This window comes from Aquila chrysaetos, chromosome 24, assembly GCF_900496995.4.
Source record: "Aquila chrysaetos chrysaetos chromosome 24, bAquChr1.4, whole genome shotgun sequence".
Lineage (NCBI taxonomy): Eukaryota > Metazoa > Chordata > Aves > Accipitriformes > Accipitridae > Aquila > Aquila chrysaetos.
Window position 1 is genome coordinate 9,901,759 of NC_044027.1, and position 19,028 is coordinate 9,920,786.

At 48.9% G+C, this 19,028-nt stretch overlaps 1 long non-coding RNA gene across 3 annotated transcripts; it reads left to right on the plus strand.

Moving 5' to 3' along the window:
• Positions 1-1,478: 1,478 nt before the first annotated feature.
• On the plus strand, positions 1,479-18,510 carry LOC121232581. Of its 3 annotated transcripts, XR_005931305.1 has the most exons (8): positions 1,485-1,557; positions 2,974-3,114; positions 3,208-3,335; positions 4,390-4,632; positions 8,688-11,431; positions 12,883-13,120; positions 13,236-15,840; positions 18,374-18,510. It is a non-coding gene; the product is annotated as an uncharacterized LOC121232581 (long non-coding RNA). The 3 variants fall into 3 exon arrangements; XR_005931306.1 differs by lacking the exon at positions 2,974-3,114 and having other exon boundaries at positions 1,479-1,557; positions 3,241-3,335; XR_005931304.1 differs by lacking the exons at positions 1,485-1,557; positions 2,974-3,114 and having other exon boundaries at positions 3,121-3,335; positions 4,028-4,632.
• The last annotated feature ends 518 nt before the right edge of the window (positions 18,511-19,028 follow it).

The window sequence follows — 19,028 nt, forward strand, 5'->3', positions numbered from 1 at the left end:
TATAATTACAGAGGGCTTTTTACAAGCAGGTTCCTTGAAGAGCGGCCAAAAGGCGGAGAAGGGAATCTGTTTTCCATCTTGCCTGTTGCAGCAGGAGGGCATTTATGGGCTTTGGCTGGGGACAAGTGTGTACGGAGATGTGGGAAGCACCCCTGCAACTAATAGGGTCCTGCCTGGGGTATTTGCAGACACCAGACCTAGGACCTCGGATCCACCTTTGCTAGCCCTGTGTCTAAGCAGAGGTACTTCCACTTGCAGTTGCTTGTGGCCTGACTGCTACCTGGGGAGGATCGCTGTATCTTCTGGATGCCACAGGAATTTTGGACCATGACCCCATGGCCTGTTGTAGGAGCTGCTTGGCCTGATCTTTCAGTTTGGCCTGTGTGTATGAGGTTTGATGTTTCCAGTCCTTGACTATCCTGTTAGCTAGAGGAATCCCTGCAGCCTTTGGCCCCTGTACAAGGGGACTGCAGGTGACTGACTCTTCAGTGAAGCTCAGAAGTTCCTTCTAAAAAGCCAATAATTGCAACAAGTCAAACACACAGTTTAGGTCAACCCTGATTTACTGTAACAAAACAATTATTGCTGCCTTTCTGTGATACTGTTTGGAGATCGTGTGAGTTCTGGGTCAATGGTGAGCCTTACGAAGGGTGGGTTTTCCAGTTTGTTAGTCAGTTACACCATCTTCCAAGTGGAAGAATGGGGCAATGGGTGCTTCCAAGGAGCCTGAAGGAAGGTCATCTTTGGTGTTGCAGTGTGCCCTTGCCACTGCAATGAATATAAATACTAACTAGTGCCTACCACCTCCATGCTTTAAAATCTCTTTAGCAGTAAAGAGGCCTAGATTGTCATCCAACAAAGAGGGAAATAGGCCGTGAGTAGCAGAATGACATAGTCCTGTTCCTCAACACCTTTGCTCCAACAATACACTGCCCAAAAGAATGGGAATGCTGCAGCAGTCAGGCTTGCAAGGAATGAAGGGTTCAGTGACCAGTCAAGTATTCTGGGTTTTTCTTTCAGCCCAAGTAGCTGGACTGAGTGCCTTGGACAACGGAGCTTGGCCTCATTTCCACCCTGGTTTAACAAAGAAATTGCAAACCTGCACATGCTGCTGCTTCTACTGCTTCAGAATGAGATTTTATCAGTGCATCAGTGGCTCAGCTATGTTGCTGTTCCTTTGTATCTTCTTAAACTGTGAGTTGAAAGAGTTGTCCTCTGCATGGGTTTCTGCTCACCAAAACTGGGGCAGTCTGCTTTGTACCCCAGAGCCTGCTTTTCATTTCCTTCTGTTCTTCAGAGCCTGCCCAAATTCCAGGCTCTGTGATACCATCTCAGGCCCTGCTTCCCTCTCACTTCAGGCTTGGGGAACTTTTTTCCGTGCCACTTCTTTCACACAGGCTTCATCCATATTTTACTTACTTGTCATTTTTGTAGAGATGTCTGAAAACAGCGGGAGAGAGAAACTCTGAGGAGTATCTGAGGAATGTTGGCTCTTCATTGTTCTGCAAATGGTTTTAATTGACAACTTAAGAAGCAGATCAAGGCTCTGGTCTGCAGGTAAGGTCTGTTTAAGCACTCAGGTGCCTACGTTACGCGATAGTCTTGTATACACATTTTATTGGCATATCTGTCTTGTACTGATGACTACCAAAGTGTGCAACAGCCCAGTTGTTAGTTGCTGCAAACCCTTAGGAGTCCCCAGTGAGTTTGCTAACTGCTTCTTGACTCTACTGAGAGTATTTGCACAAACTGAAGGACCCATGCAGCTGCTTCTGCTCCCATCAAACCTCTCCAGAACAACGCCGAGGCTGTGCCCTTGGGCTGAATTTATGCACCAGTGCAGGCTGGGGGGCAGAGGGGAAATACCCACAGCTTTACGGGAGGGGTGTCGGGGTGCCCCGCTGCTGGGGGGGGTCCTGTACCCCCATACCCCACAGCTGCCAGAGGGGCCCCTCAGCACCACGGCTAGCTCCTGCCCTCCCAAATTGGGCTTTAATCACTCTAAAATCAGCCTTTCCAGTTCCTTTTTTTGAATCACTTGTGAAAGAACTTGCTGCTTGTGACTAGTCACCGGGCTGTTTGGAAACCAACTGCCCTGTTAAGAGCTGTTGGCTCTGGCAATAACTCACAGGTTATTGGCTTTTCTACCTTACATACTATTAAGGATGAATTGGTGACGTTTTTAACAAAAAATTGTGTGTTAAAGTTCAGGTAAGTTTTTTGAGACTCAAGAGGACTTTCAGACATAGGCAATGTTTGCTTGAGTATTGAGGATGGTAAAAGAGCAGAAGCAGGGCAGAGGCAGTCTGCAGTCTGTTGGGATTTTAAAAGGAGCATTAGTCAATCAAGCTGTAATGTTCAGCAACAAGCAGATTTTTTAAATGATTTTGTATTCATAAGATGAAGCACCTAATAGAAAACTAGAAGTAAGTTGTAATGAGTTATCCTGCAACTCTTACCCCAGTAATTTCTCTCTTTGATTTTGTGTAAAAAGCTGCTCTCCACCAGAACAAAGGAGTCACGTTGTCTTTACTCATTAAAAATTGCATATGTATAAAATATCAGTGTTGTCTTTAATCTAAAATCCCTCACTACATATGACTTGTACCATACATCAGAACCCATCTCCCGCAGCCTGGCAACTGTCTCTGTTGCTATAGGAACGGCTCCACTATCCTTTCATGGAGAACCTCAAGTATTCCCATTTTCATAGCTGCTAGAACACCTCCAGTCCTTGCTTGTTTCATTCACTTGCTCACTCCCATCCATGAGATCTTCTCCTCCCAATTTAGAGAGTTACTCAGCACTTCTGGACTCATAAATGAAAGAACATTAGTTAGCTGAAGGAAAGTCACACATTACTTTGAGGTGCACGTTTGACTGGGTCGTTGGTACAGCTGTTGGATTTGTTTGTTATGCAGATGTACTGTGTAATTAGCATCCCCTAATGTGCATTACATTTGTACTTAATAGAAAACTATCAAAATCCCTGGCTTCTGGACGCTTGTCTGCAGTTATATACCAAAGGGCAAAAGTTTCTGAGAAACATCTAACTTCAAGTGTTAAACCCACAGGTAATGTCACCTGAGTTAGCTGAGAAGCAGCTTCCTGATGGTAAGTTTATTGTGAGATTGTGTATTATGTGGCTGCCACACCTATCCTTGAAGAATTGCACTGACCAGTGTGTTGAACCCTGCTTCATGTTAGAGAGCAAGCCCAGCGGTCCCTGTGTTTATGTAGGAGCTGTGGAGTTGAAGATCATGAGGGTCACTGTATTTGCTGCTCATGTGGGCCGCCTTTTCTGCACTGAATTGGCACAGCTCCATTAAGCAAAGGTAGGTTGTTCAATCTGCCTTGCTTCTAGATGATCCTGGTATTTAAATAATTGAGGATTTACTGTTTCACTTATGGAAAGATTTCACTGGAATAACATGAATTTTATGTAAGACGGTCTTAAAAAAACAAGGTAGATACTGATAAGGCTTGATTTTTAATGATGAGAAAAGGGTGGGGGGGTTTTTTGTTCAATTTATACAAGTTTCTAAACAAGACTGGGCTATGCTTTTATCCTGCTAGAAATACCAGGCACATGTACTGCATTGTGTCCCGGTACTCTTCATGGGGGAAGGAAGGGCAAGGCCAAGGGGATCTGGTGTCACAACCAGATCTCAGTTGAGCAAGACCCTACGCTGCTAAACAGAAAGAGGTGGAGAGTCTGGGAGAGGAGTTGTAGTGTGGAAAAGACTGGAAGCTGCGGCACCAGGGTTTTCCTGCACATCAGGTACCCCACCAGAGCTTTATCAAAGGGAAAACAGCAGCTGAAGATTTAGGTACAGAATAATAACAAGGAGAACAAAATACAAGTGTGAGAAAAGCGAGAAGAGGAAAAGGTTTCTCAGCTGCAAAATACTCAGTAACACTCCCAGTCAACATTGTCTCAGTGCAGCCCAAAATCCTGAGACACTGGGAAGAGACAGCTCGGAGATTCCCTCGTCATTGACTGGGGTTTTTAATTTATTCTTTGCAGCCAGACAGTGCTCCCGTTGCCGACTTGCGGGCACAGCAGCCAACTCTACCCCCCCCAGCCGCCAATCAAAGGGGCGCTGCCGAAGCGGGGCTGCTCCTGCGATAAAAGTGTAGGAAGCTCATGGCTGCAGAGTAATGCAGACAAAGCACGAGTGAGAGGGAGACAAAAGGGATGGAGTCCCAGAAGATGTGATCCACCCTGTTAAAGGAAACGTCCGTAGCCTCTGCAGCTGTGTTTATGCTGCTTCACGCAATAAGCACCAGCCTCTCATTCCCCCGGGAGATTTTTACAGCATTAATTCACTCTGCACAAAACCCAGCCTGCAAGGCTCCTCTTCAGCAGCGACCTTTGCATCCCTCCAGCTCCCCCCGTTTCTGAGAACCCTGCCTGCAGGAGCTGCATCCCTCCGGCTGACCTCCCATTGCTCTCGATCAAATGTCACCTGTACCCGATGAAGCAGACCCTGAAGTGCCACGAATGGATCCCAGGATTCTTATTTTCCTGCTCTATGTGGTGATCCTTCATGAGCTGGTGAGTGGCTGGATGGAGTACCAGAAGCAGATAGCCAAACCGAAGAAGCAGGCGGGTCCAGTTTGGTCTTCTAGGTGAGTTAATGCCTATTAAGTTTCCAGAAGGTGAATAGCTCAGGTATGTTTTCGTGGGGAAGATTGCCTTTTGTGTACGTACATCGGTCCTTATAGATGTGTGCATCATCTGTTGTGTATTAATGCACAGAGGTAGGATTAAGGTCTGTTAATCTTTTGAGCCTGTATTGTCTGAACGTACTGTGCATTTGACACGCTCGCAGATAAATATGCTCGTGATTTGGGGGGGGGTGTGTGAGGAAATGTGCTGTAACTCAGCATATTTTGTGTGACTCAGGTTCCCAATCAACATACCTGGAAGAGAAAAATGTAGGTAGCACATGGAGGTGCTTCATGCATGATATTCCTCAATGAGGCACAAACCTCTAGAGACTCTTCACAATCGGAGTATTTCACGTTAAATCACTAGCGTGCATGTCACTATCTCGCTGTCTCCTCCCACTCTCTGGGCTGTGCCCACTACACTAATCCCTTCCTTGTTTTCTGCCCAACAACAATGAGATGGAGAAATAAGGATGTAAAAGAAAAACGCCCCATGTCCTTAAAATTGAGATATGTTTCTGCAAATACTGTTTACATCTTGTTCACTTGTAGTAGTGTTTGGGGTAATGGTGGTCTTAATTTCATTGGGGTCTTATAATGAAAGATATCTTGACAGCTATCCATCGGCTGCGTGATTAGAGACTCACACCCTGGGACCCAAAATTCACCTCCTGCCAGATCTCAGACAATGGCACACCAACACCTCGTAGCTTTAGAACTGAGAAGATGCCTCTGACCCAGTTTTCTCTAGGTCTGACAGCTGCAGCACGAGCACGCAGAGCTCACAGCTCACTCCTTATCCTAATCCTCTGACATGCAGCAATCCCAGCCGCAATTACAGCCCCACTGTGCTTGGTGCTGCACATACACACCCCGAAGGTGTCTCCACAGACGAGACCACCAGGAGAAAGCAGTGGTGCCAGGATGCAGCCATGGCTTGCTGAAGATCAGTAGCCAGCAGATACCAGTCTCTTCGTCTGCAGTTCAGGGATAAATTCACTGGCTGAATTTCCAGACCAGCAAAGCTGAACTGCACCTTGCACTGTCTAGTTGTACAAGTGAAATGATTAGCACTGGGAATGCAGCCATAGGTGGAAGCAGCTCCAGTGCAGAAATAGCTTGAAAGTGTTGAGGTTGGCTGGATTATAATTGAGGTTAGAGGCAGATTTCCGCACTGTCTTCAAGGAGAAGTGCAGGGAGGCATTGGACAATAACTTGTACTGAGGTCTGAGGTACCCCAATACTAGCAAAAGCATGCAATGCAGAAAACCTAATGGAATAATTTTATTTACTAGAGGCCACCAAACAACTTGCATCAAGCAACCAGGATAATGTAATTTTTAGTTTGTTTTTTTTAAGAGAACCTAAGGGAATTAGGTACCCCATCAAAACCAAAAATCTCTAGGGGCTGCCATCTAACCCAGCCTCATTTGGGGAGGTGGGACCAAGCTGGATGATTTGTGCAGGGCCCCACACCCTGGGGGCATCCCAGCCATCTCCATCGGAGCTGAGCGCGCAGCCCACCCTGCCTGCTGTCACAGCAGGCTTTGCCCAGCCTGTCCCTGCCCTAATACCTGCTCCTGCTGCTCCTCTAGCTGACTCCAGCCAGTTTGGGAAAGCAGACCCACCAAGTCTGTGTATGTCACATGCCTCATTCGCAGATTGCACCATAAACAGGTGAAGATCTGTGGCTTGGAGAACTGGAAAATTACAGGATGAATTGGGATCCTCTTAGTGGAATTAAGATTGTCCTGCATGGACACCCTGTTTCTGATGTAGCCTGGGCTTATACATCCCTGTTGCAATAATGCTGAAGCTTTCTTGAGTGATGAGGCCACGTTTCCCAGTGCTCAGAGAGCAGCTGGAGCCAGATGTTCACCCTTCAGTATGGGCTTAGACTTAGAAAATGCTCAGGAATGGTTGTGACATCTGTAGCCCGGTTCTCCAAAGAGTTCAAGCCATGGCTCAGCAGTGCAAGAAAGCTTCCTCATGCCTTGCGTCAGGTCAGGAGCACTACAGCACAAAGCCAGCTCAAAAGTGGGGTTCACACCAGTTGGATTAATGCTGGATCAGGTACCATCTGGCCATGGCAGCCTGGCCCGAGAATCACTTGTCCTCTCGCAGCTTCTACGGCACCAGCATGAGAGCAGAAAGCAAGCTGCAATATCGGCTTTGATTTAATTGACAGAAAGTGACTGTACGCCCACACCTGCACCACATTGAACGTATGGATCTGGGGCACCCAGCCGAGCTCAGCCCTGGTGTCAGCGGCGGTGGAGTGTGATGGCTGCTCCCACCGTGCACGCAGCCGTCGAGCTGCCTCTTGCTGCTGGGTACCATCTCCAGCTGGGAGGAATGGGAGCGAGGGGCTGGTGCGATCTGAGATCCCAGGATTACTGACTTTTAGGAAGGATTTGCAGACATTGCGAAGGAAGTCACCCAAAACCTTCCTGTAAGAGCTTAAACCTGAGATAACAGCAAGGCAGACCTCCTTGGAAGAGATGGATGTAAGGCCACCTCGCTTCCCAGCATGGCCTGGAGTCGGGCCAGCGCTGTAGAGGTGAAGCTTCACCTCCTGCCACAGGGCCTGAGCTGCCTCCTCCCCAGCCTGTTTGTTAAAAGTAATTAACTTGAAAACCAATTAGAAAATTAAGTTATAAAGCAGCAAGCTAATTAGGACATGAGAACTGTCTCTTGACTGTACCCTCAGCACAGGCAGGGATTTCAGGGCTCTTCCTCCTTTTGTGGATGTTGAATAGTAACAAGCTGTGTTGTAAAGCAGCTTTTTCTCACATTCACAGCTTTTCCCCAGCTCTGTCTTCCTCCGCTCCTGGAGTGGCTGGCGGCTCCCCCACTCCCTGCCTCCATTCATCAGCCACTTCTGGCATCCCACATCACTTCTGCTCTCCACCAGCCTTTCCTCACTGTCCCCTTCCACTGCTTACAGGCATGGGGAGAAGTGATATCTGGATGATTTTTATTGACAAAGCCACTGGAGATCACAGGAGGAGCATCTCTGAGCAGGACCTAGAAAGAGGAGAGATCTCTAATCGCCAGCCCCAGAGATCACCATTGCACCGCTCTTTTTGCAGGGATGGGGAGGGGACTCGCTTCACCCCATATGAATTTCACTGCAAATTCCTACTAACACTGTTGTGCTCCACATCACCCTCTGCACTGGCAGCAGAATATGCATGTTCACTATGCCAGTCTTCTGCAATCTTTGCAAAAGCTAGGTATAAAAATGGGTAGTGAAGGTGTTAGCCAGGAGGAAGGAAAGAAAAGCCTGGGGCACAACACCTAGGGAGAGTAGAAACGCCCAGGGCAAATGGGCCTGAGCATTAAGTCATCCCAGAAGAGAGCCCTAGGTGAACACAGCCCCACTGCTTCTGCAGCTGAGCCAGCTCTGCTAGACTGTCCTGGGCGTCTCCGCATGTGATGTGGTTGATCATGGTGTGGTTAGTTCGTGGCATGGTTGGTTCCCACCCTGGATAACCCCCTGAGAGAATGCAGACTGTAACAAGGGTGGCAAAAGCCCAAAGAAGTGCTAGGCGTGCATGGTGTTTGGTTTAGTAGTTTTAAGGAAAACTGCTCAAAGGTATTTGAAGTGGAAGTTTTGAAGAGCCCAGGGGCTTGGTTTCAGTGACCCATCTGGCCAGAGGGGACCGTCCTCGGGGCTCTGACAGGCTGTTTATGGGGTCCTGAGCTTATATTTCTGCACTTGTGGTTTAGCAGCTGTTTCCAAGACCTCCAGTAGCTGGGACAGGGAGAGTCCCCACTGCCACTTCAGGTGCATAGGAGAGGCTCACCCCTGGGTCTCTGCAGTCCAGGCACCTGGAGCATCAGGGGCTGCAGCAGGATCCAGCACTGGCCCTTCTCTTGGCAGCAGTGGTGGTGAACCCTGTTCTGCTGACCAAAATTCCCTGTTCTTTTAGGAGCTGCTACTAGATGCAGGAGATGTGCCCCAGCTCTGAACCGCACCAGTAATGATGTCTCGCTTTGTTCCTCACTAGCAACACCACCAGATCCAACCACTCCAGCTTCTCCAGGCCTCTGGTCCACTCAGTGCGCAGGGAGAGGTACAGGGACTGGAGGAAACCGGGGCGGATCATCCGGAAAGCGTGAGGATGCATCTGTTGGGGAGCATGGGGAGAGATTACTGAGCCAGAGGCAACCATCCCTCATGAGGTCTGCACCGACTTACCACCTGTCAGCAGCAGCTGGCATGAGAGCATCCTCCAGGCACCGTGATCTGCAACCTGCAGCTTTCTCCTTTGCACTGAGCCTGGCACGGCCGAGAAGGAACCAGCCCCTTCCTCCTGGGAACCTGTCCCTGCGTGGTGAGGAGCCAGGGGGGAGACACCTCAGCCAGCAGCGGGATCGCTGGAGGTGGGACTAGGCTTTTGCCACCCAACACAGTGAAGTGACTTTTCTTTCTTCTTCCCAAAAGGTCGAGTAGATGGAGAGTAGATTTCTTGGGGGAAGAATGAAATTTGCTCCTGCATGGGCAATCCTGGGAAGCCTCCAAATGGTTTCAGTCTCCTCTCCTTCCTCCCAAGGACTGCGTGGCTGGTAAGCAGCATTTCCCAAAGTGACTGGAAAGTCTTTGGTGTCCAGTTTGTCACCATTCCCAGGAGAACTTGCCTCCACTGGGGCACCCAGAAGTCACAACACTTTGGAAATGCTGGCTCCCTGTTAAGTCTCATTCACTGGGAGTCTGTACATTTTTTTCTGCTTTTCTTTACCTTTGTTAAATGAGTTACTCTGAGGTGAAAGGAGAAAGCGCCCTGAACCAGTGATGCAGAGTTATGCCACCAAATGCAATTTACTGCAATGACCTTGTAATTACATTTCTTTGGAGCATTCCCAGCAGTCGAGCCAAATGTAAGAGCAACTTTCTAATGAGCAGATAGATGGGAAAGGAAAACAATATTGCTCTTTTATTAAAGTCTGTGATTTAGGCATAAAATCAGATTTTTAGAGGCAAAAGTCAGTTGTCGCATCCTGCCACCCCACATAGCGGTTGTATGCAGGATGGGAATTGCTGAGCGCAGGAGAGATTCTGACACTGAGCTCCTAACAGCAAATGTCCATGGCCAAACTGCCTGCCTTATTTGCTGAACAAAATGTTTGGCTCAAAAGCAGCCTGTTTTTCTTGTTGCCAACCATTTATAAACCTGACTCAGGCTCACAGATGCATTATCCAGAAGTAGATAGGGAAGGGAGTCGGAATAGATTATGCATTCATTATCCAGAGGTAACCACCAGATACATTTGCACATTTGTCTGCTGCTCAGTTGTTTGCAAATTGTTCCTGTCGGTTAACGCTGTGTTTGTTCAGTCACCCACGGCAGGAGTCACCTGGCCCAAGGTAGAGTTCTGCACCTGAGCTAGGCATCCAGACCTCTGTGCTGCAAAGAGGGGCACGTGAGGGGCTGTGATCCATCTCCTCCAAAGTTAAACATCAAGAGCAAGCTAGCTGAACCATGCTTTTGAAGTGCCCCATCCTCTATTCCAGGCAGGCTGGATAAGAAACTCAGATGTCAACCTCTACTTTTAGGGGAGATGAAGTTTTTGCCTTGGGAGGTTAAGTTCATGCCTTGTGTTTGGATATTTTTGAAAAAGGAGATAGGAGTAGCAGTTAACACTTTCTGCACATTTCAAAGCATAAACTCTCTGCAAAGATGTGCCTCAGCTCTGTGACCCTGTGGCTATTTTCTGAGGCATCCACTGCCTATCCTAATACATGCAGGTACATCCACAAGTAACAGAGCAACAAATGGAGAAGGTGTCAGGAGGGAAAATACTCAAAAAGTGTTTCTGGGTGGTGGGGGACTTTGCTTTCCTAGAGTTGAGTCTGCCCTGGTCTTATGGGAGACGTGCAGCTGGATGTTCTCCCTGCTCTTCTGCTAGAGTGTGTGTGAATTTGCTGGGAGCACTTGCTATTCAGAAAGTGTTTACATTAATTCCTGAAGTGGTGCAGGATAGGACTGGCCTCACTGCACAAGCTGGGCTCCCAGCCTCAATGGGACAGACGGACCTGAGCAGGGACAGGTGGACCTGAATGGGGCAGGCAGATGTCCTGACTGCTGCACACTTAAGGAGTGGTGAAGGGACAGGAACGCCTTGCTCTGCTGATCATATGCTGGATTTAGCACCATAAATATCGCCGTGTTTACTTCCAATAAACTCTTTTACGTACATGGTGTTTAGATTGTCTCCGTTCTCATTCAGGCCTTGCATCTCTACTGGTTTTGGCTTCCCAGCCTGGGAGCCAGCAACAGCGGTGGCTGGAAGCCACCCCAAAGGGACAGCTGGTGGTGTAAGGGGTGATCCAGTACAGCTAAAAGCATCTTTGATGCTGAATTTATAGCACAAATGTTTGTTCTCTCATCCTTTATGCAGATGAACATGTGACTGCAAACCAGAGTCTTGTTTTGGATGGTTGTAGGCTTTGGTTTTTTTTTTTTGTTTTTTTTTTTGCAAATATTCAAGTTGCTCTGCAGCTCTGTTGGAGAAAGTCCTGCCCAAGAAATGTACCTCGTAGCAGGGGCCGTCGATGGCAGAGAGCTTGGGATCCACCAATCTTCAGTGGTGTGGACCCCCAGAGACCTGAGGGAGCGATGCAACCCAACGGCCTGAGTCCAGGGCCTCTGCAGGGGCTCACCTTCAAGTTGGTATTTGCACAATTAACTGGGATGGTCCAGGCTAACAAGGATGCAAGTCAAGGGTGGCCAGCCTGCATCTGTCTGCTGAGGTAACTTAAGTCCCCTGGAGGGTTTGGGTCTCTTTCTGCGCTCTCACCCCACTGTTCCCCCATAGCACCCTTGGACACACATTTACCCCCTGTGCTGGGGAGGTGGGTGATTCCTCAGCGAGGAGGGGCTGTGCCACAATGTCACGATACACAAGAAATTATTCTGAACAGGAACTCCTGAGAACACACCCCATGTACTGTAGCCAGCAACATCTCCAACACAAAACCAGCACAGCTGCTGCACTGAGCTGTACTCTTTATTACAAGAAAAAAGGAACACCCTCCCGACCCCCCCCCCCTAAAAAAAAAGGAAACTAGCACAGAACTTACTGTAAGCCCTGCCGCAGCCCCTCTCCCGAGGCCACAACGTGCAGCGCTTCTCCTTGAGTGCTGCACAGTGCAATGGAAGGAAATCACCTTGTGTGGCTTCAGACCGCGTTAGATGAAGTACCGGGGCGGGAGGCTGCGGGGGCTGTTGGCTCTGCTCTAAATAGGTTCTGTGGGCTGTATGCTATACCACACTTTTCTTAGAAACTTCCCTTTTGGCTTGAAATGGTTCAGTGAAGTTTCCGACCCTTCCACGGTGAGTCAGTGAAAGCCCCGCTTGCCTCAGTGCTGGCTGCTAGCAGGAGCATTCAGGGAGGTTTTAAAGCACCAAGTTTTGACCATCCATGGAGTAACCTTCCTGCAGGGGCTGTTTCCATGCTGTCCCAGAGAGTTCATAAGGGCGGAGCATCAGGATTTCACCCTCTGGACTTTTAATCTCAACTATGGATGTTGTCTTGCCTTACAAAGCAAAAGGTTTGTACAAGTTAGAGCTGGTGGCAGTGAGTTTCACGAGCTGGACCAGCAGACTGCTGGAGTCAACACACTGGAGATCATCTTCTGAATATCTCAGCAAAGCCCTTTGGGGGGGTTCTTTTTCTTGGGAAAGAAACAGGAAAACAGTTTCAGAAATTCACATTTTCTGACCTACAGTAAGATGCTTGTTTGGAGTATTTGGTGTGACTCAGGGGCATGCCTCGCCATCCAGATCTTATGATCCCACCAAATCTGTAGCTTTTACTGAGCCAAAAGAGTAAACAGCACCCCAAAACTCCTGGATTTAAATGCTGCAGCTGAGGTCTTGGGCTGGGTCAAACCAGAGACCTGAATCCCTCCCTTTGGTGTCAAATTCTGCCTTTGAGGTCACAGCTACTCGCATTCATTAGTGTCTGCAGTACCTGGCAACCCTGACTGACTGCCCAGCTCACCCCACATGGCCCTGCCGCTGCGGTCGCCGACCTGCTGGCACTCCAGCGGTTTGGGGGAGCGCTGTCACCGCAGCCCTGCTGAGCTCTGCACCCCTCGATGCTTCCTGCTGCAGCTGGACCCGCTCCCCGGTGCTCGGTGGGGTCAAGCTACGTGCTGCTCGTCAAAGCAACAGCTTCACCTGCATCCTTGACTTGCAGGGGCTGTGCTCCACTCACCGGCATCTCCCTGACCTTCCCCTGGTGAGAGCAACCCCGGAGGATTTTGGAGGATTTTGGAGGATTTTGAGCAGAAGCAAGCTGTTCTCATAAATCGGCTGCTGCTTTTCCTGCCTGCAGCTCTCTGAGCTGCTGCAGTTTCACTGCTGAGATCTCCTTTCCACCATGCAACCAGGGGGTCTCTGGAGCATCTTCCTGCCCATCAGTTCTTCTTCTCTTGGTGAGTCTGAAGGAGCTTTGCCACCAGCACCACGGTGGATTGGCCATCATGGGAGGATGGGGTAAGTCTCCCTTGTGGCTGCATGCAATGTTTTATCAATATTCTGTTGTAACAGGAATCAGTTTCTAAAGGCAAAACTTTCTATGGGTGTAGTCCCATGCAATGCTGTTGAGATTTCATAAGGGTGGAAACAGGTGAGTGTTTTTTACATAAAGAGTGAGCAAAATCCCTGTAATGCTCAGAGACACAGGGCTGGATGCCGGTCCTGATTCCTCCCCTTTAAACATCCAGATTATCTCTAATTCTACTGCGGTTTTCCAGGTAAGTGTGTGACTAATGGCTTGTGTGATTCACCTTAAGTGAAAATTAACTCTTTTTTTCCCTGCTTTGCCTTGTTAAATTAAAGCAGATTTCAAATTTTTGAGTAATTCTTAGGTGTTTTCTTCTTACTGTTCAAAATTTCTCCCCTCAGAGTACAGATCCTCTGTCTCTTTCATTAAGAAATTATTGCATATATTAAAACTTGCTTTCTATAGAGTGGGCATCAAATCCAGGCCATGGTTAGTGTGGGGAAAATGAAGCCCATGACCTTGTGGATTTTGGTCACCCTGAGAGCTGAGCTGGTCATTGCCGCCACAGCAGTTCAGCTTTGGGTAGAAAAGAAAGGATGCACTTGTTGCCAGCATGGCTGCTCACTGCAACGGGCTGGGATTTCTGGAGGTCTGTGGATAATGATGCCAGAAGGCAGCCACAAAACATTATTAAAACGTCCTTAGTTTGGAAAGGTTCACTTTTGGGGAAAAGTAGTGAAAGACAGAGGAAAGCAAACACTTACTGGCCGCAATAGCCATCAACCTCTCTGTATTAGAAGCTACTGTCTTTAGGTGATGGCTTGGAAAATAATAATCAGCATTCCCCGACCCCCTGGGTTAGACTCCCAGTTTTACCAAAATGGGAGTTAAAGGCTAGATTAAGGAAATCACATCCTGTTTCAGCAAGGCTTGGGGAAGCCCTGGTGAGGACGAACTGGTTCTCGACCCCTCCTGAGCTGTTCAAGCCACGTTCCTTCATCAGCTGCCACATTCAGCCACCCTGAAGCACACAGGAAAGTGCAGTTTAATAGCAAGTTTCTCTGGCTGACCGAAGCCAGGAGAGACCAAAGATGCCTCTATCTACAAATGCATCAGATGTAAAAATGCCTTTAAGCCTGTTTTCTCCCCAGAGTCAGTCCCACATCCCTTGGGATGCGGTGCAGAGCTGCGAGCTGCGACTGCAGCAGGGCAGGCTGAGAGCATCTTCCTGGAAATGGCTCATTACACAGAGCCATTATCTCAAAGTGGCCCTGAGCATTTTGGGGAGCTGCTGGGATGCTCCGTGGTCATACCCCAAAGGCAGAGTGAGCAATGACCAGTACTAGAGCCAGACTGTAAATCCAAGTGCTTGAATATAATCAAAAGTATCTGCTTTCAGAATCATCCACATATGGATGTGAGGCTCCCAAATGGCCAGGGAAATATTTTACTGCTGGTGAGACACCAATGGGCTTAAAAGCTGCATCCCAAAAAGGGACAGGCTAGGTGCCTGCCAGGCAGAGCCCAGTGCTGCCATGACAGTCTCACTCCTCGCTCCATCATCGCTCCTGCCAACAGGAGCCTGTCACAATTTTGGGGCACCCCATGATTGAGATTTTGCTCAATGGAAAGAGCAGCTTTGGAGGATGCTATGCTCCCAACCAGGCTCCCAACTGTTGATGCCACTGGCAATGAAGAGGCACCTAAAGGCATCAGCTGGCGTGGGTGGAGAGAGCAGCATCAGCCACCTGCCCCGTGGTCCTCCCTCCAGCAGAGACACCCAACTTGTGCAGCGGAGATGCTCCCTTCACCAGGCTGTGAATAAACAGCAGTGTCTTGTACCCAACAGGGTGTCCTGCTTGACAGGGTAGTGGGAGAATTTTGGGTATGGCAGCTGAGCAAGGTGGATGGAGGGTGCATGGGGGCTGCTCTGTCTGCAGGGCTGGGAAGTCTGGCAGCGGGAGAGGGAGTAGGTCGGTGAGCCGCTTGCCAACTGCGCTGTAACAAAACTGGCTGAAATAATTGTAGTGTGGGTGATGCTGGGATTTCACTAGTGATTTTAAATATAGAGACTTTTGGAGCCAAGCAGTAACAGCAGCATCTATTTCATCTTCTCCCATCAGCAGTTAGTAGCGGTGAGCATTTAAGCTGCTCCTGTGGTTCCTTTGTAGCCCTTTCTTTTTCCTTTGCAGCACAATCAGAGAAAGTCAAGCTGAGCATGGCAGGTTTGAGTCTGATTCCCACGAAGTCATATATCTGTGTGTGAAAAGCAAGACTTGGCCCCTTGCACCTGCCAGGTCTCCTCCTGTGGAGGCTAGGATAAACAGTGGTCAGCCTGTGGCCACAGATCTTCAGGATCAGGGATCGTTTGAAAACCTGTCTCTGCTCCTTCAGCTATTGTTGCCTCAGCCCTAAGATGATGAGCTCAGGTGGTTTCACTGCTTTCTGTTTTCCAACCCACCCCTTGCAGGTCAGCACAGAGGGGTCTCCTAAGTCCTTGGAGCCGCTGGCCTCCCTCACCTTCATGAACACCAGCATGGGCTGCATGGCCCAGGGGCTGCACCCCACCATCCCTGCCCTGGGGACCCTGATCACAGCATTTGCCAAAGTACCCAGCAAAAAGATGAAACCTCATCTTTCAAAACCCAGGTGAGCAAGTGATGGGGAGGAACTGAATCAGCATAATCCCTTTTTATTCCACCAGGGAGCATAACTCTAATGATTTTGATGCTAAACTCTTCTCCAGGTCAATATTCACCTTTGTGTTCTTAACTAACTGCCAGTTAGTAACTCACTTTGGACAATCAGCTTTAAAAACCCATAAGTCTTCAAGCAAGTACAGATATGGCAAATAATCAGGAACTAAAACGTATCTGCTGTCCTGCAAGCAAATATATCTCATACTACATCTAAAACTCAAAACCTACCCTAAGCACCACCACAAATCCTATTGTCTTTCCTTGGTTTGAGCAGTTACTGAGCATTTAGTAACTCCAGTAAAGTCATCCCGTTCCAGACATGTTTGATTTGAAGAAACTTTTGGGAATATGGCCCCTATTCACTTGCCATGAAGAAAATGGTTTTAAGCTTTTAGTATTTTAAGGTGATTTTCTTATGCCTTTCTGAGATGAACTTGTGTGCTTATAAGGAGCATGACCATACCATTATGTGGTTAAAGTCAGACTATCACTGCTCGATAGCTGCATCTTAACTGGATCTGGCCCCTCACTCTGAAGGAACAAGTCAGTCAGATCACTTGCCCAGACCGCCAAAGGTCTGGTTCACAAGGTAAACACAGTTGGTTTCTAGCTTTGAGCAAAGATGAAGATACTGATGGCTTCGGATGACCGACCTCTGCCACTCTCAGGTTTCCAGATCTTGACACCATCTTTTCCAACTTGGTTTAAACCGACATTTGGTTCCCCCCATCCCCAAGCCCTGGTTCACCCCCAAATGCAGCCAAAAGCTGAGATAGGGAAATGGGGATCAACTATCTCTCCGTAGCTGGGCAGAGGGGAGAGGGAAGCCCAAGCCCAGCAGCAACTTTGCAGGCTATGGCTGGCAATGAACACATCTCCGGGTTGGTTCACACGTGGAAGTCGCTGCCCCGGGCTGACTGATTCTTCACCCACCCAAGGAGGTGGATTACCATCGCCCATTCTGCACAGACCGGTGTCTGTGAGCACCACAGAGGTTGCTGACCCTCTCATAGGGCCACGATGTGAGATCCCTTTTGTTAAAAATGCACAAAAGCAGCTTGTGATTTCCAATAATCTTCCCTAGAGTGAGATTTTTTGGAGGCAGGAAAGAGCCATCAGGTCATCACTCACCGTGCACATGGCAGAGCTTTAATGGGACAGACTGTAAAGGGCTCAGTTACCAGCTGAGCTCTCATGAATGGAGGTGACCAAGAGAACAGGATTTATAATCCTACTAGTGGTCTCCTAAATCCTCCCGACTGTTTAGAGAATGGCTGTTGGTGGTACTGTGATGGATCTCAACTGGGCTCTGGCTGGGAGCCTGCTGCAGCACGGCTGCGGAAGCACATGTGCTGTTGTTTCAGTGACCTGAGTCCTTGCACTCACAAGTGAGAGGCAGGCAAATAAATAAAAGTCTGACTTGAGCATTGCAACTGGTTTTCTGTAGGGCATGATGATCTTCTGGAAAAGCCCTGGTCAACCCAGGCCAGAAAGCCACCATGGCACCAAGTCCCACTGTATGACCTGGTAACATAGAGGTCCTGGTCCCGTGTTGATCCACCAGCTTTTTTTTTAGATTTTGGTAGTTAAGCTCACTGAGCAGCACAGCAAAAGTGGTGCTCGGGTAGAGAAGCTTGTCAAAAGACTACAAACCGTGGAACCGTCTTGGAGTGTGGGCAGATGGTGCCTTTCGATAGTGCAGCTGGGTTCGACCTTTGGATTAAGCCAGTGTTTTCTTCCCAGCTGACACCAAACCCAAATCACGTCTCAGGCTTTGCAATGTACGGCAGCACTCTGTTGAGGTTTGCGCTGTATAGTTTTGCACTGTATGGTGCATTGCACTGAGGTTTGCATCATACGGTGCTGCAGCACATGGCGCACAGGGGAGCCAGGGGTGTTACAAACAGGTCCTACCTCAGAGGCTGGAGAGCCACACCTCAATGTTTTGGCAGAAAGCTATCACTTTGGGTGCAAACACTTCATTCGATAGATGCTCTGGTTTTCCCACAACCCCTCCTGCCCCAGGGAAGTATCCCCCTATTTGCATATTAAACAAGATGCTGGATGATGAGCCATTGAGAGGTTTTCTCATGATGTCAGAGCCCTTCCTAGCATTTCCAGTGGTCACCCATGTGGGGAAGGACTCCTTGGGGCCGGCTGGGTTGTGGAAAGCCCTCAGATTTGCCCTGCTGTGCAGGGCTGAGAATCTATTTCATCCATTGCATTAGGATCCCAGCAGCGCCAGTCTGGTGTGTGGGAAGCCCACGCTGACAGAACCTGCTTGCCCAGCAGGAACGATGGCCACTTACCCGCATTTTTAGCTGGTGACTTGCAAACGTGCTTCCTGTTGATGAGATGATAAAACCTAACCGCAGCCTGGATGAACATGCCATGCCAAAGCTCAGCTCATCCCCCTCTGACGGCACTTACTGGACGCCGCCTTGACTTGGTGCTATTGTGAAAGCTTTCTTCCTCTTCCACAGAGTGGTTGAAGTGGGAAGGGACCTCTGGAAGTCATCTGTTCCAACCAGCCTGCTCAAGGAGCATCAGAAAGAGATGGTTGCCCAGGACCACATCCAGGTGGCTTTTGAGCATCTCCAAGGATGGAGACTGCACAACATCCCTGGGCAATCTGTGCCAGTGCTTGGACATCCTTGCTGTAAAAAAAGTGTTTCACGACGTTCAGAGGAAGCAACCTATGTTTCCGATTGTGCCCCTTGGCTCTTGTTCTATCACTGTGCACCACTGAAAAGAGCCTGCATCCATCCACTTTGCACGTTCCTTCAGGTATTTCTAGACACTGATGAGATCCCCATGAGCCTTCTCTTCCAGGCTGAACAATCTCAGCTCCCTCAGCCTCTCCTCAGGCGTCACATGCTGCAGTCCCTTCATCGTCTTTGTGGCCCTTCCTTGCATTCTCTCCAGTATGTACACGTCTCAGTCTTGTCCTGGGGAGCCCAGCACAAGAAGAAGGAGCCGACAGCACAGCGCTCCAGGTGGCTTGAGCAGCCTCGGGATGCTACAGACACCATCCGGCTGCAGGGCAAGACCCCGCCAACCAGCCCAGACGTTGCTTTCTGCGTCCGTTATCTGGACCCAGCTTCTTTTACGTGTTGATCCCTCAGATGCTTCAGGAGT